This window comes from Taudactylus pleione, unplaced genomic scaffold, assembly GCF_031769625.1.
Source record: "Taudactylus pleione unplaced genomic scaffold, aTauple2 ptg000066l, whole genome shotgun sequence".
Classification (NCBI taxonomy): Eukaryota; Metazoa; Chordata; class Amphibia; order Anura; family Myobatrachidae; genus Taudactylus; species Taudactylus pleione.
Window position 1 is genome coordinate 32,995,856 of NW_028284468.1, and position 15,838 is coordinate 33,011,693.

The following is a 15,838-nucleotide window of genomic DNA, read 5'->3' on the forward strand; positions in this document are numbered from 1 at the left end:
AGAAGGTTAGGGATAGCCTACTTACCTCCCCTGTCAGGATCTTCATCTGCCAGCTTTCCGGCGTCGGTATTTCATCTGCCGGGCTGACGTCCGGCGGTAATGCATACCGATTCCCCTCACCGTATTGTAACGAGTTGGGTATCCCGACCCTGGAAGCCAGACACATCAAAATCCTGATGCCGGTGGGTAAGTATATTTAACCCTCGCCTCTCCCCCCCTAACCCTCCTTTGGGGGTGCTTAAGACTCTGAGGGTGGTGCCTAACCCTAAGTCCCCCCCATGGTACCTAACCCTAACCCCCCCTCCCCGCACCCTAAACCTAACCCTCCCGTGGGGGTGCCTAACCCCAACCTCCCCCAGTAATGCCTAACCCCTGCCTAACCCCCTCCTAACCCTCCTGGGGGGTGCCTAACCCTAAGTCCCTCCTGGGGGTGCCTAAACCTAACCCCCCCATGGCTAACAGCTCGCAACGCCCAGCTAACCTACATTCGGTATTCCAGGTGCTGTAAAAAACAGCAATAGTTATTATATATTGTATATAACTTGAGATCTTCATCTGCTGTGGGGATGTAAGTTTCCCCATATTTTTAAAGTGGCAAAATTTTTAAAGGCTAAACCAGCATCATAACATTTAACAATGGAAGAGGGATACAGTAGAAAGCACATATGCAGGTTTCTCCGCTCGCTTTGTAGCCCTGACTATAGGGCTCTATAGGACTTATCTGGCAAATATTTTAGGCATCAGCTAATGATTCATTTTCTGGGTTTTATTCAGTTGTTTAGGATCAATGCATGTTCTTTATTCACCAGATGGTTTCTTTACTGTCATCAGGCCACCAGCCTGTGCTTTTCTGTACAGCTTTATGCCTGGTATTAACATTGTGAAGTTCTTTTTTTTAGTGGCAACATCAAGTAACCTGTTTGTATTTTTTTCCAAGAAATCATTACATTTATATGCATCTATGGTATGATATGTCCACAGCCATAATGTTGACATTCATCATGTAAACATGTTAGAAATGTTGACATGTTAGAATGTCAACATATCGCCCCTGGTGGCCTAGCGATGTACAAGTCCATCGTGGCTTCCTGATTCCAGTGCTCATGTGACTGGGACTTCCGGGTCAGAGCTGTAATCCTCCAGGATTCTGGTGAGTATTTCTCCCCTGTCCTGAGCCCTAACCCTTTCGCCAGTGCCTAACCCTAACCTCCCCCGTAACTTAACCCTCCCACCACAGCCTACCCCTAACCCTGCCTCTTGTGCCTAACCATAACCCCCCCATGAAGCCTAACCATAACCCTCTCCTGCAGCTGTGTAATCCTCCCTCTAGTGCCTAACCCAAACCTCCCCTGTAGCCTAACCCTCCATTCCGCAGCCTAACCCTAACCCTGCCTCTACTGCCTAACCCTAACCCCCATGAAGCCTAACCCTCCCCCGCAGCCTAACCCTCCCTCTAGTGCCTAACCCTAATCCCCCATGAAGCCTAACCTTAACCTTCCCCGCAGCCTAACCCTGCCACCCGCAGCCTAACCCCACCCCTCCAGTCCGCAGCCTAACCCTTATTCTGACAAGGTTGACATTTTACCTGTCAACATATATATAACAGTGTCGACATGACTTCCGCTTCCAGCTTTCATGTAAGTGGAAGCTGATCGCCGGAGCTCAGTTGCCAACGTGACTATACACCCGCATACCGCCGTCCACGACACCTTCCTTACCTTCTACAGCTTCCATGATCATTTGGGCACCACTGTATGGAGAATTATTTCTCCCCACTGATGCTGGGCAGACATATTCAACAACGCTCTGAAAAGCGTCGGGAATCGAACATGGCCGCCGCAGCTGAATTGCAGGCAAGTAATCAGTCCTCAAGGAGCCATGATGCTGATATGGAGGATAGCTCACTGCACTCCAGTAATAACACAGCTGCTCACACTGCTTTAGAGGCTGACACTCCAGTCACATATACCGCAGTAGTGCACGCTATTAAAGACACAATGGGTCCCATGTTAAAAGACCAGGCAGCCATTTTCACCCAGGCGATTGCAGAAGTTAAAACACGTGTGTTAAAGCTGGAGAAGGAAATAGATACTATGGAATACAAAATCAGTGTTAACTTTCATGATATACAGGAACTTAAAAAGCAATATACCAATTTGGAAAAGATAAACTTCCAATTAAGCAATAAAGTTGATGACCTTGAAAATAGGTAATGGAGGAATAATCTGAGGATAGTCGGTCTGCCAGAATCTGTGAAAGCTCCTGCTCTTTTTCATTTTTTACGACACGCGCCCTGATTTATTAGATCTCCATGACATACAGTATGTATAGATCTTGTTATCGATTTTGTCATTGTCTAGGACAGATTAAAGAAGGCACCAATAATAGACCCCGTGTGGTCATTTTCAAATGTTTAAATTTCACACACAAAGAAGCCCTATGGTCGGAATCCAGACGTAAACGTAACTTGGTTTGGGAAGAGGTGCACCTTTTTATTTTTCAAGGCTACTCAGTTGAGGTTACCAGAGCGCGCAAGGAATTCACACCTGTATGCTCTCAGCTTATTAAAGACGGTCGCAAATTCGCACTCCTGTACCCTGCGCGGCTATATGTTTATTCGATGGGTCCTCCTATAAAGAATTTTCCTCGGCTGCAGATGCCTTTATCAGAGCCTTTATCTCTGATGAAAGACATTCATTGCCGTCATCTTCTCCGGGTCATGGTAATGATCTTTCCTAAAGATGCAGTTTGATGCCTATATACCTTTTTTCTCCGATTTGCGAGATACTCTCATGTATTTTGAATGTATAATGTTTATGGCTCAATGTCATTCTGAGCCATCGTAAGTTTGTTTGTATTTGCAAAATTAGACTTAAGAAGTATCTGGTTTTCTGGAAGCTTTATATATTTATCCATTTTGTAATTATTCTTTGGATCCTAAAGGCGCACTTCCACTAGGCGATGGGGTAACGACAGTACGATTACAACATCGTAATCGTACCATCGTTCCCCATCTCATGCAGTGCCTACACTGAATGATTAGTCGTTCAGTGTAGGCACCCTCCCTCATCCCCGAACATGGTCAATCTGTCCTTATCGGCAGATTGACTGGCATGTTCGGGCAATGATTGATGTCAGAAACGACCAGAGGGAGAACGCATCGCTGGTCGTTTCCAACATTGTAGTGCATGATTTGTGCATGATTAATGAGTGATTGCATGATTATGATGTCATAATCGTGCAATCGCTCATTGATATCGCCTACTGGATGTGCATCTTTACTCTATTAAAAGTATGTTATATAAGGAATATGTTTTTATATACAGTAACTAGCCGCAGTGGGCTAGGAGATTTATTGAGTTATCACTACAATTTGGTTCTTCTACGTAGTAGCTATGGGGACTTTTACCCCTTCAAATGTTTGTTTTTCTATGTGTATGTTGTCCTTTTTTTTTTTTTTTTCCCCTCCCTTCCCCTTTTTCCCTTGCTTTTTCCTCTCAGATACTATTACAATCGTTCTCCAGCGTAGTCCTGGATTTACAGATCATTTTGGTCTTAGGTGGATTTATGATAACTACCATGGTATTGTCTATTATCACCAATTCTCTATATCAGGGATGGGGAACCTTCTGCCCGGGGGCCTTATAAGATCCTCTGTATCATTTGGTCTGGCCCTTAGAACTTTTTTCTGCTAGCCTCATTTGGCTAGCAGGGTGCCTAGAATGGCACACTGCAGCCAGAATCTATGCAGCAGTGCTATCTGGAGTATCCTTAGGATGCTTCAGATGGTCACACCGCTGCCCTTACAACTCCCTGGATCATCCTCAGGATGATCCGGGCATTGCTGTAATCACCCGCGATTGTGGGCCCCACCCCCATGTGATGTCATGCGGAGGAGGCATGGTCTAAACCAGGCCCGCTAATAATGTTATATATATCAAAATGGCCCTCAACAGAAAAAAGCTTCCCCACCCCTGCTCTCTATGAATGTCATCTATTAAATTAGGCTCCTGGAACATTGGGGACTTCCACTCTCCAGTAAAACGCAAAAGAGTGTTCACATATCTTTGTAAACATAAGGTGGATTTAGTCATGTTGCAGGATACCCATTTACTAGAACCAGAAATACTTAAGCTTAATATGTTACAATATAAGGTAATTGCCTCAGCAAATATTTTTTCTAAGGCAAGAGGTGTTGTGGTACTTTTACACCGGCGTTTATCTTACACACTACATTCCTCCTACTCCGATCGTGGAGGGCAGTGGCGGGCTGGGCCGGGGAGCAGGGTGCCACCTGCCCCCCAGGCTGGTACATTTTTTCCGTCCGTGTGGGCTGCAGTCGCGCTGCGCTTGCGCAGAGAGACTGCAGTCGGGAGACATGTATATTACACTCCCGGCTGCTCCGAGTGTGTGACCAGAGAGATGCAGTGTTTTGGGGGCGGAGCAGAGCTGTCTGAGTCACAAGCAGCAGTTCCCTGCCTGGTCTATTCTACACTAGTACAAAGCTCATCTGCTGCTGCTGTCCGGGCTTTAAAGTGGCTGGCCCCTCCCTTAGGGCCAGCCACCAATGACCTGAGCTCCTTCAGTCTGGCCCCTCCTCTCCTGCTCCCTTCTCTGTTCCACTCCATCCTCTCCCGACTCCTCCCAGTACCCATGTCTCCTCCTATTCACTGCTCCTCTCTGTAGCCATGGCTGCCTGCAGTGCCTACATTAGCATCATGTAACACAGGTAAGTGGCTTGTTGTGAGAGGGGTAGTACTTGTCTACTTGTGCATGATATAGTTTATATATATATATATATATATATATATATATATATATATATATATATATATATATATATATATATATAGTGTGTGTGAGGGTGGGGGGGGTCTGCTCATATGTGTATGATATGTGTGTGTGTGTGGGGGGAGGAAGGGGAATGCTTGTTTATGTGTGTATTATGTGTGTGTGTGTGTGTGTGTGTGTGTATCAGGGAGAAAGAGGAGTGCTTGCTTATGTGTGTATGATGTGTATGTGTGTGTGTGTGTATCAGGGAGAAAGAGGAGTGCTTGCTTATGTGTGTATGATATGTATGTGTGTGTGTATCAGGGAGAAAGAGGAGTGCTTGCTTATGTGTATGATATGCATATATGTGTGTGGGGGCAGTGCTTGCTTATGTGTATATGATATACAGTATGTGTGTGTGGGGTTGTTTTGCTGAGACTTGTAATGCTCTTGAAGTCTTAACTTTTTACTGTAGGCCACATATTCTATCAGATAAATGTTACCTCTGATTTTAGAAATAATGTCAGTAGTGTTACTGTGTGTGCTACTGTAGGCTATATATTGATAATGAAGGCAGGGTTTGCAGGGTAAAGGTATTTGGCATAATATGCTACATAGGGCCTGATTGAGCAATTCCTGTTATACAGCACATGTCTATGCGTCACACTGCACATGCACACAGTGATATTACCAGCGACGGTCGCAGTGAGGACTTGGATGCAGTGTGATGGATGGATCGGTTGTGAGAGGTACCGGGGGGGTGGCGAGGCAGAAGCAGATGTGTCTAAGCCATACCTGTGATTGTGAATTTGTACACAGTGAAGGCTCCGGTGTGTGCTTAGTTGTGACGGACATTCTGAGCGACCATAGGGTTGCTCAGAAGATGGATGGTATGACTGATGGTGCATCTTTGTATACAAGCAATGGTTTTCAGGTACCGCTAGTGGGCGTCTCAGTACAAACTCCTGTGACTGAGACATTTGCATAATGCATATAGGTGAAAATAAAAATCATGTACATTCAGTAATATTAGTTTTTTTGCATATGGATTGGAACGGCCCCTGCATTGTATATCAGTAATTAGAATGGTTCATGTATTGTTTATCGGTCACTAGAATAGTCTCAGCATTGGTGAGATGGGGCTAGTGGGATGCAGTCGGAATGCCGACGGTCTAAATGCTGACCGTTGGCATCCCGACTGTCTAATCCTGGCAAGGTTCAAATGACAGGTGTCGAAATCCCGACGCCTGTCATTAGACCTACGCCGGGAGCCCAACATCCGGCATACCTATCGAAGGTAAGCCGGACAGCCGCGGGGGGGGGAGGGTTAGGTTAGGGGCTCCCGGGGGGACTTAGGGTTAGGCACCCCCCGGAAGTTAGGGCTAGGCTAGGGGAAGGGGGGGTTAGGGTTAGGCACCCCCCCCAAGAGACTTAGGGTTAGGCTGCGGGGAAGGGGGGTTAGGTTTAGGCACTAAGAGGGGTGTTAGGCACCCCTAAAGGAGGGTTAGGGTAGGGAATTAGATTAGTTATACTTGCCTTAATTAGCAGTCGGAAAATTCACCCCTGCCGGGCTTCCGCTGTCGGGATTAGAAAATCATACTGATCCCGGGCTGGTAGGTGATGTATCCGTAGCTCTTTTACATAACAGTTTGTCACAAATTGCAATAGCTATTTAAACCACACCCATTTCTCTGTTGCACGCACTGGTAGAAAAGCTGGCCTTTTGTTTGTGTCTGCCCCCCAGGCTGAAAGTTGCCAGCCAGCCCCTGCTGGAGGGAGATTCCTAATTGCAGATGTAACTATTCAAAACACCAGATACACAATTTGTAATATATATGCTCTCAATATATAGTAGTACTTCTTTTCTGCAAGTGATTAGGAAATTACAGGCCTTGTCTGACTCTGTACTGATATTAAGGGTTATTTTAATATATAATCCTCAACACTGGATAAACAATCCTCTGTTACACAGATCTCTAAGCCTCCTAGATTGGATGTCCCCTTGTTCATGAAACAATTAGATCTTTTAGATATATTGAGAACCCTTCACCCCATTGAGAGAGAATACACATGCCTATCAGCAGCACACGGCTCTCTCTCTCGTATCGACTATATGTTACTTTACAACGGCCTGTTGTTGATGCAGTGTGGCAGTATCACCAGAGATGGTGTTGGTGAGCAGCAGCTTCTGTGTGGGGTTGGAGAGATCCTCCCACACAAGGTAGAAATACTGAGTTGTGACACACCTGTGGGTGCCTTGTGGAGAGAGCACAGGTGTGGGCTGACGAGAAGGCAGAACAGTCAAGCTGCTGTTGGAAACAGTCTATGTGGGACTGTGGCAGCCAGAGAGCCCAGTGAAGCTACACAAGCCATTGGGGGCCAGGAGGCCTGTATTTGGCCCTTCAGCTCCTCTCGATCCCTTCCAGCAGCCCGACCCCTTGTTATGACACAGCGCACTTGATGTCATGGCGTCACGTGCGCTGTGTCATAACAAGGGGCCGGGCCATGGCGAGTGTCTGTCTTGTTGGAGCCTGAGCGGCCAAACGGGTCTGCTCCGGCTCCAACCATTTAATGGGAACCAGGTTGGCGGGCAGCAGTGCTGTCAGATGCAGGCGGCCATGGGCCCTTGCACAACAGCGGGCTCCGGTGCAAGGCACCAGCTTCACCGCCACTAGTTCCGCCCCTGGGCCTGTGTCTGGCCCTTGCAGGAGGCCAGGTGGAGACCATAAACCTCTCAGACTGTGTAACATTGAAGCAGCTGGGCTGCAGGCTGAGGAAACCAGGGCCTACTGTATACCTGGAGGACACAGGGAAGGCCACCAAGACTAATGGTGTTTGTATAGCTGTGGCTGCCAAGCCAGGTTGGAGCCGGCAATAGACCTGAAGAGAAGCAGGCAGAGACTTTATTGGCAGACTAGCTGCACCTTGATAGAGAGGGTTCAAGAAGTTAGCTAGTGCCCTAAGAGAGGGCTAGGTTGTTTGTTATTTTTTATTTCTGTTTCCTGATTACCATGCTGGAAGTAAAGCACCATTTTCATTTATTTTACTGGAATGCAATGTGTGGACTCTAATTCTGCTCCTAATCACTGCACCACTGACACCAATCTACCAAGCTAATTACCCCAAGTTATCACATGTGGTGGAGAATGCGGGCACCCGGATTCTACGCAAGAAAGTTCTACACGAGACAGATCTGTGCAAAAGTGGATTACAGCAAGTACAGAAAATGTGGAGTACAAATGGAAATATGGATGCTTATTGCACTACATAATTGGACTCTCCTAGAAAGCCAAAGGAGGCTCACTGCACCTGCATGATGGAATGCTTGTCAAGGTGGTGAGTGAAGAGAAGTCTGTTGCGAAGTGTTGTTTAAACAAAAAACAATTGTCTGCAAGTGTGCACTTTTCCTTGAAAGTAAGAGAAATAAGTGTTACACAAGTTGCTGGAGATTTGTTGGCTTATGGGAGATGCAAAGTTTGCCAGAAACAGAAGTATTGAAGTGTTTAGCAAAAGTGAAGTTGCAAGTGTATTTTCTGCTAAAGAGAAAAAGTTAGTCTGTTGAAGTATTTCATGGAAAAGTTGTATGCATGCCTGTAAATCATGGTTTAAAGGTGTGCAAATTTATTGAAATGACCAGTCATGCAGTATATACTGTGTCTGTGAGGAGAAAGGTGTGTAACCTCTAATGTTGAAAACCTTCAAGAAAAAGTGGTTTAGTCTGCTGAATGCGTAGGACCTGCTCGTTAATTTCAAGGTGTGCTATTCTGTGTCTTGGACTTTTTCTTTTGCAATTAAAGGGAAAGAGACTTGTTATACGCTGTTCATTGCAATCAAAGTTGGTGAAAGTGACAACCAAAGCAGTTACTGTGTTATGTTGTGAAGTGTATAAATTTGAAAGGCAAGTGTTGCAAGTTAAAAACTGTGTGCTAAAAAAAAAAAAAAAAAAGCATTTAAACATTAAAGTGACAGACACCCAATTTGTTGTCACTGAAAAGACTATTGTCCCGTGTTCCTCATTAAGGTGTCATCCGATGATTATTAGGCAAGTCAAATTTTGCTTCACTCTTACCCCTTTACGACAACATGGATGACGTGGTGAAGGCCTTGCTGCTGGCTACCGCAGCTCTTCAAGAAGCCACAAAGCCAGTGGCGTAACTACCGCCCACGCAGACCCCGCAGTGGCTTGGGGGCATGGAGGCTTGTGGGGCACAGTGGCTGCAGATTCCATGCGGACTAGCCATCCGCATGAAATCTGCAGAAAACGGCCTTCCAAAAATGGCCGCCGCCTAGGAGGAGACATATGCTAGAGGTCCTACTGGACCTCTAGCATCTGTTAGTTATCCAGGCAGGGCGGTAGTGTGGACCGCACATAAGTGCAGTCTGCACTACACTATTAGTATAACAAACACACAGCTGCCGGCGCCGGCAGCTGTGTGTTTGTTTTAGCAGCCGATGAGAGTCAGACAGACTCTCATCGGCTGCTGTGCCCACTGCCGAAGAAAGGCTGCCATCTTCCGGCTCCCGCAGTGGGTGATGGGAGAGGCGTCATGCAGAGCGGGCCAGTCTGGGAGGTCGCCGGACGGAGGAGCAGATGTCGGATCGGGGATCTAAGTAAGTGTTTTTTTGTTTTTGTTTTGTGTGTCTGTCTGGCCGGGGGGGGGGACGACTACTACTCCTGGGGGCACTGCTGAGTGGGACTGCTGCTGGGGGGGGACTATTGCTGGGGGGGGATGACTACTACTGGGGGCACTGCTGGGTGGGACTGCTACTGGGGGAACTGCTGGGGACTACTGCTGGGGGGCATTGTTGGTGCGGGGGAGGACTACTACTGGGGGCACTGCTGTGGGGGGACTACTTGGGGCACTGCTGGGGGGTCTACTACTGGGGGCACTGCTGGGGGGGTCTACTACTGGGGGCACTGCTGAGGGGGACTATTACTGGGGGGCACTACTACTGGGACACTGCTGGGGGGGACTACTACTGGAGGCACTGCACTGGTGGGACCACTACTGGGGGCACTGCACTGGTGGGACCACAACTGAGGGCACTGCATAGGTGGGGATTACTGCTGGGGCACTGCATAGGTGGGGATTACTGATGGGGGCACTGCATAGGTGGGGCACTACTACTGGGGGCACTGCATAGGTTGGGGGCATTGCTGGGGGAGGACTACTAATGGAGGCTCTGCTGGGGCCGCTACTAATGGGGGCACTGCTGGGGGGTTAGTACTAGGGCACTATATAAGGGGGACTACTACTGGGGGCATTAGATAAGGGGCACTGCATAGGGGGACCACTACCTGGGGCACTATATAAGGGGCACTGCATAGGGGGACCACTACTGAGGGCACTGTATAAGGGGAACTACTGGGGGCACTGTATAAGACCCCTGACAATGAGCAGGTAATTTAAAAGTAATTAGAAGCCTTACTGTGGGGCATAACATGGTGTCAAGGGGCAAATATGTAAGTGGCACTTTGGTAATAGGCATTACAGTGTGTGGCATAATGTGTAATGGGCATTACGGTGTGTGGTATAATGTGTAAGGGGCATTACTACAAGGAGGAAAAATACTGTAAACTGTCTAGGGGGGGTGGGGGCACATTTTTAACTTTTGCATTGGGAGCCAAATTGCGTGTAAATGGCCCTGCCCATGGCTCAGAAAAAGTTCCACATGGTAGTGGGAAAATCAGAAGAGGAAAATAAGTTAAATAACGTTCTGAAGTTGGATTCAGGACCCAAAATGGCGTCTGATGTCTTCGCTGAACTCGGTGTGGCAGAAGTACATAAAAATAAGCAGCAATTGTTACAGGTTGATCCTGAAAAGGCTGGCATGCAGAGTGTTTTGAGTGATGAGCAGTGGGACCATAGAGATGTCCTCATTAATGATACCAGTATACAAGAAGGGACAGAAGTATCAGAGTTGGGAAATTCCCTAAAGGTCCATCTTGTTAAGTGGATGAGGTTCATTGCAGTGACTTTCAGCTTACAGTGATAGCTGAGTGTATGTAGTCCTCCAAAAGGGACACAGGTCCAGATTGCAAAACTGTGTCTGAAGTTGATAATAAAGAGCTGACGTATACAGATGGTGATCGCATGACCTGTGAAGCAAAAGTACAGGATGTACAGAAGTCTACAGAGATAATGATGGCTTCAAAGGATGAGACTCTCTTGTTGCCGAGTGATGAGAATGTGACTCAGTTACACAGTATTGCTGTGGGAAGCAGACTCTTAGAGAAAGTTAATTCTGAGAGTCTTGTGAAGAATAATACTCATGTTTGTGAAACAATGCCTACATGCAAGCAGGATGGAATTTGCAATGCTGCTGAATTTGTCTATGGGGAAGTGGAGTGGTCTCACATGATAAAGCTTGAAACAAGTAGTCCAGGTAGACAGTATTTGAAAATAAAGACCTCTGTGGAGAGTGAACTTCAACCTATGCTGGTGGAACATGTTTAAATTGTTCATCTTATTTTCAAGGCTCAAAAAGTGGGAGCATAAGAAAATGCAAATGATATATGCCTTAATGAAGTGGCAGATAGCCATCAAAGCTGTGAATTAAAGTCTTTGGATCAATGGAGTAATCACTCAGGTATCTTACATGGACATGAGAGTCTGGAATCTGACGGTGGCAGTGCCAGTACATGGTCTGTTGACATAAAGCCAAGATCCAGAAGTTGTGATGCTGATTACTCTCAGGATACTGTTGGCCCCTTGAAAGAAGAGGAGCTATCAGTGAAGTATGCCAGTAGCCAATACACGGTTTTAAGGATGAAGGTTAAAGATGTGACAAGCAGAAGTTGGGCGAAAGGTGTGCCTTTTAGAGGTTTAAGCAACAGGAACCGTTGTTCTATGAAAAATAAGCAAGAAAGAAGCTGTTCTTGGTCTGAATCATTAGATTCTGAGGAAAATAACTTGCTTGATTTTGATGTAGGTGCCAAGAGTAAAGATGAAGTATGTCGCTTTGGAAAAAGTTACTTCAAGTTCTTAATGTCTGATGTAGTACCCAAGGGTGAGCCTCAAGTACTGCATAAAGAAAACAAGTGTCACCATTGGTACCATAAAGTGAGGAAAAAAGTAAGGAGAAAAATTAACTCTGGAACTTGGGGGATGAGACCCCCAGAGATCACAAGAGTTTGTATGACCGTGGATGCGGTGGATTTCCCTCATGTGGAGAGTGAAGAGGGACATTATCATGAGAATGCCTCGTCCCATGTTGCTGAACCCAGGGGTTTCAAGTTGGGGAGGGGGATATGTGGCAATATCACCAGAGATGGAGTTGGTGAGCAGCAGATTATGTGTGGGTGCCCTGTGGAGAGAGCTCAGGTGTGGGCTGATGAGAAGGCAGAACAGTCAGGCTACTGTTGGAAACAGTCTATGTGGGACTGTGGCAGCCAGAGAGCCCAGTGAAGCTAAGCAAGCCATTGGGGGCCAGGAGGCCTGTGCAGTGGCAGAACTAGAGAGTGGTGGGCCCAGGTGCAAGAACATGCTTTGCCCCCCCCCCTTTCCTGGCACCCCGCACCACAAAAGATTTTCACCACCCCTCACTCCACCCCAGTAATTAAATCCAGTGTCTGTCCTGCTGCCCTGCCTTGTTTTTTCACCACCCCTCACTGCCCCCAGTCAGTAAATCCAGTCTGTCAAGCCCCAGTGTGTCAGCCTCATTCTCTCCCCCAGCCCCAGCATGTGTCCCAGCCCCAGTGTGTTAGCCTCATTCTCTCCCCCAGTCCGTCAGCCTCATTCTCACTCCATCCCCAGCATGTCTCTGCCTCGTTCTTCCCCCCAGCATGTCCCAGCCCCAGCGTGTCAGCCTCTTTCCCCCCAGCCCCAGCGTGTGTCAGCCTGTTTCCCCCCCAGCCCCAGCGTGTCAGCCTCATCCCACCCCCAGCCCCAGTGTGTGTCCTAGTCCCAGCGTCTCGGGCTCATTTTTCCTCCATCCCCAGCGTGTCTCTGCCTTGTTCTCCCCCCCCCCAGCATGTCCCAGCCTCAGCGTGTCAGCCTCTTTCCCACCCAGCATGTCAGCCTCTTTCCCCCCAGCCCCAGTGTGTGTCAGCCTCTTTCTCCCCAAGCATGTCAGCCTCTTTCCCCCCCATCGTGTGTGTGTCAGCCTCTTTCCCCCCCATCGTGTGTGTGTCAGCCTCTTTCCCCCCCAGCGTGTGTGTCAGCTTCTTCCCCCCCAGCGTGTGTGTCAGCCGCTTCCCCCCCAGCATGTGTCAGCCTCCTCCCCCCCAGTGGGTGTCAGCCCTTTCCCCCCCCCCACCCCCAGCATGTGTGTCAGCCTCTTTCCCCCCCAGCATGTGTGTCAGCCTCTTTTCCCCCCCAGCATGTGTGTCAGCCTCTTTTCCCCCCCAGTGTGTGTGTCAGTCTCTTCCCCCTCAGCGCTCGCGAGCGGGTCTGAATCAGGCCCTCTATATCTGATTCTGTGGACAGGGGGCCTGATTCAGACCAATTCACTAAGATGCATACTCTCGCTGCTGTCAATGGTATGCAGTGTGTATGCATTGTGCGCATGCGTATACATGTGCATACCTTAGCGAAAGTTCACAATGCATTCACTCGCTGCACATAGACAGCCCAGCAGAGTGAATGACAGGGGAAGCCGTTTGTAGGTTCGTGGTAACAGGGGCTGGCCCTTAAAAATGTAGAGGTGCAAACGCAGGCGTGCCTGAGCATCTCAACAGCGTTTTAGAGGTTTGCATAATAATAAGACAGCATCATAGTACACGTCACCTGGCTTGTTTTTACACTGAAGTGCTTATGGCAGGGTATGGTCAACCTCAAGCGCTGCGATAGCATCCGATGTACCGATGGTTACATACACTTCCATGACATGACGTACAAAAGTGGGCGTCTTAAAACAGGCTGGTGGGTGGATCGTGCTCTAAGAAATACCGGGTGTGATAATGCATTGCTGTGCGATTGCACTGCCTAAGCAATTTGCATACACATCGTGCGAGCGGCTCTGAATCAGGCCCAGGGGTCTTTACTTACAAAGGAGATTCCCTAATTATCTAGCTACCTCATTGAAATTTTGGTCCATGCTGGAATCAATTTGGCAATCTTATTTATTTAATAATATGGATTGTGCCCAAACCAAGCCACAAATTTTCTGGCAGGCCTCTAAGGCTGTATTGAGAGGGGAAATAATCTCATATATTAAGTAATAAAATAAAAATTACAACAAAAATGATCTTAGGGCCTGATTCAGACCCACTCGCGAGCGGCGGTCCGCTCGCAAGTGGGTCGATGGTGTGCACTGAGCATGCGCACGATGGAGGGAGCTCCGTCGTGCGCATGCGCCAGACGCGACGAGCGAAGGACTTTCCTTCGCTCGTTGTGTCTGATCAAAGGGGGCGTGCTGTCGATGTTGATTGACAGCACGCCCCCTTTGGTGGGCGTGCCAGGGGCGTGCCTCCCAGACGGGGGCGTTCCCAAGGGAACGCCTACCGTCAGAAGCCGGCCCACTGACATCACTAGTGATGTCAGTGGGAGTGATTTTGGCTCTGATAGAGCCAAAATCACTCCAGGGCTTGTGGTCGAAAACCCCGACCACAGGCTTCTGGTCGCACTGGCGATGGTCAAGACCATCGCGACCATCATCCTGCACGCTCGTATGTGCTGTGGGTGGTGACCCACAGCTATACGAGCGTCCAGGAGGACGCTCCATTTTTATGGAGGACGGCCCTCATTCAGAGCGAGCGCTCTGCTCAGAGCGTCCGGCTCTGAATGAGGGCCTTAGTGCCCAACATGACCTAACTGATGCATATCAAATCTATAAATCTTCCCCTACTATTGAGCATAAAAATCTTTATCTCAATAAGAAATAATTTTTTGATAACATAGTGGACCTGATTCAGACCCGGGCGCTAAGAAGCGTTCGCTCGTAGCTGTCGATGGTTCGCATTGTGCGCATGCATTGCAGTGCACGTGCGCGAGCCAGTCACTGCTATCGGGAATCGTGTGCTCGTAGCACAAAGACTGAGCGCTACCTTGAGTGACTGACAGTGCTGTTTGTGGGTGACAACAGGGGAAGGTGCTTGTGAACGGGGGAGTGGTGATGCGAACGCAGGCATGTCTGAGTGTCAAAACGGCGTTTAAAGGGTGTGCATAATTAGCATGGAGGCATCATTGTACACTTCACCTGGTTGTATTTCAGTCAGCACTGATCGCAGTGGTTGCAGCGGGATAGGGTCTATCTCAAACACTGCAAACAACTCCGATGGCTCTCAATGTTACTGATTAATCATACACTTGCTGGAGATTACTTGTGTTAAGAAAGGAAAGAGGGCGTCTTTATACACCTGCGTCTGCTCACTGCCATCGTTCTCTAAGACATAGATGGCGTCCTTACGCCACACAATGCGATCGTGGAATTTGCATCCCCGGCCCCTTTTGGAAGCAAGCGATTGTGGCTTAGCGTCCGGGTCTGAATCAGGGCCAGTGTCCCAATGCCACAACAGATCTCAATATGCTAGAGACTATCGTTTTCAGAAACTAGGAAATAAAACAGGCCGATTATTATCCAACTTACTATGGGGATCTAGGTTTCCAAATATTATTCAATCATTACAAAAGCCAGATGGATCTTGGATTCACTCAGGTACACAGATTTCTGAGATATTTAGCTCTTTTTATACAGATCTATATGATGATTGCCCAGTTGACCACACAGAAAAAGAAGCCTTCTGTAAACACTTAAAATTACCTCAACTCACTTCTGAACAATCTGACCTCCTGGGAGTTCCTTTCACCTTAGAAGAGCTAACCAAAATAGTCAAATTACTTGAACCCAATAAGTCCCCAGGTCCTGACGGATTCACAGAGGAAGACCTTAAAATTTTGCTATCTAGATGCGGAGAGTCTCTGTTGGCGGTATATAACACTATTTTGAAAGAACATACTTTACCCCGGTATTTTAATGCAGCCATACTTAGAGTACTTCCGAAACCTGGAAGAGACCCGGAGCAGCCAGGTTCGTATAGGCCCATACCCATACTCAATACCGAATATAAAGTCCTTTCTAAAATTTGGCAGACATACTTAAAAGGCTCTTGTCCTCTATAATCCAT

The 15,838-nt window shown here is 47.8% G+C and overlaps 1 long non-coding RNA gene across 1 annotated transcript in view; it reads left to right on the forward strand.

Annotated features, from left to right (window-relative positions):
* Nucleotides 1-4,641: 4,641 nt before the first annotated feature.
* Nucleotides 4,642-15,838, forward strand: part of LOC148534569 (uncharacterized) — a 104,261-nt gene continuing 93,064 nt past the window's right edge. Inside the window, exon 1 of the long non-coding RNA XR_015877649.1 lies at nucleotides 4,642-4,729. This is a non-coding gene — a long non-coding RNA (uncharacterized LOC148534569). The remainder of the gene's footprint in view (nucleotides 4,730-15,838) is intronic.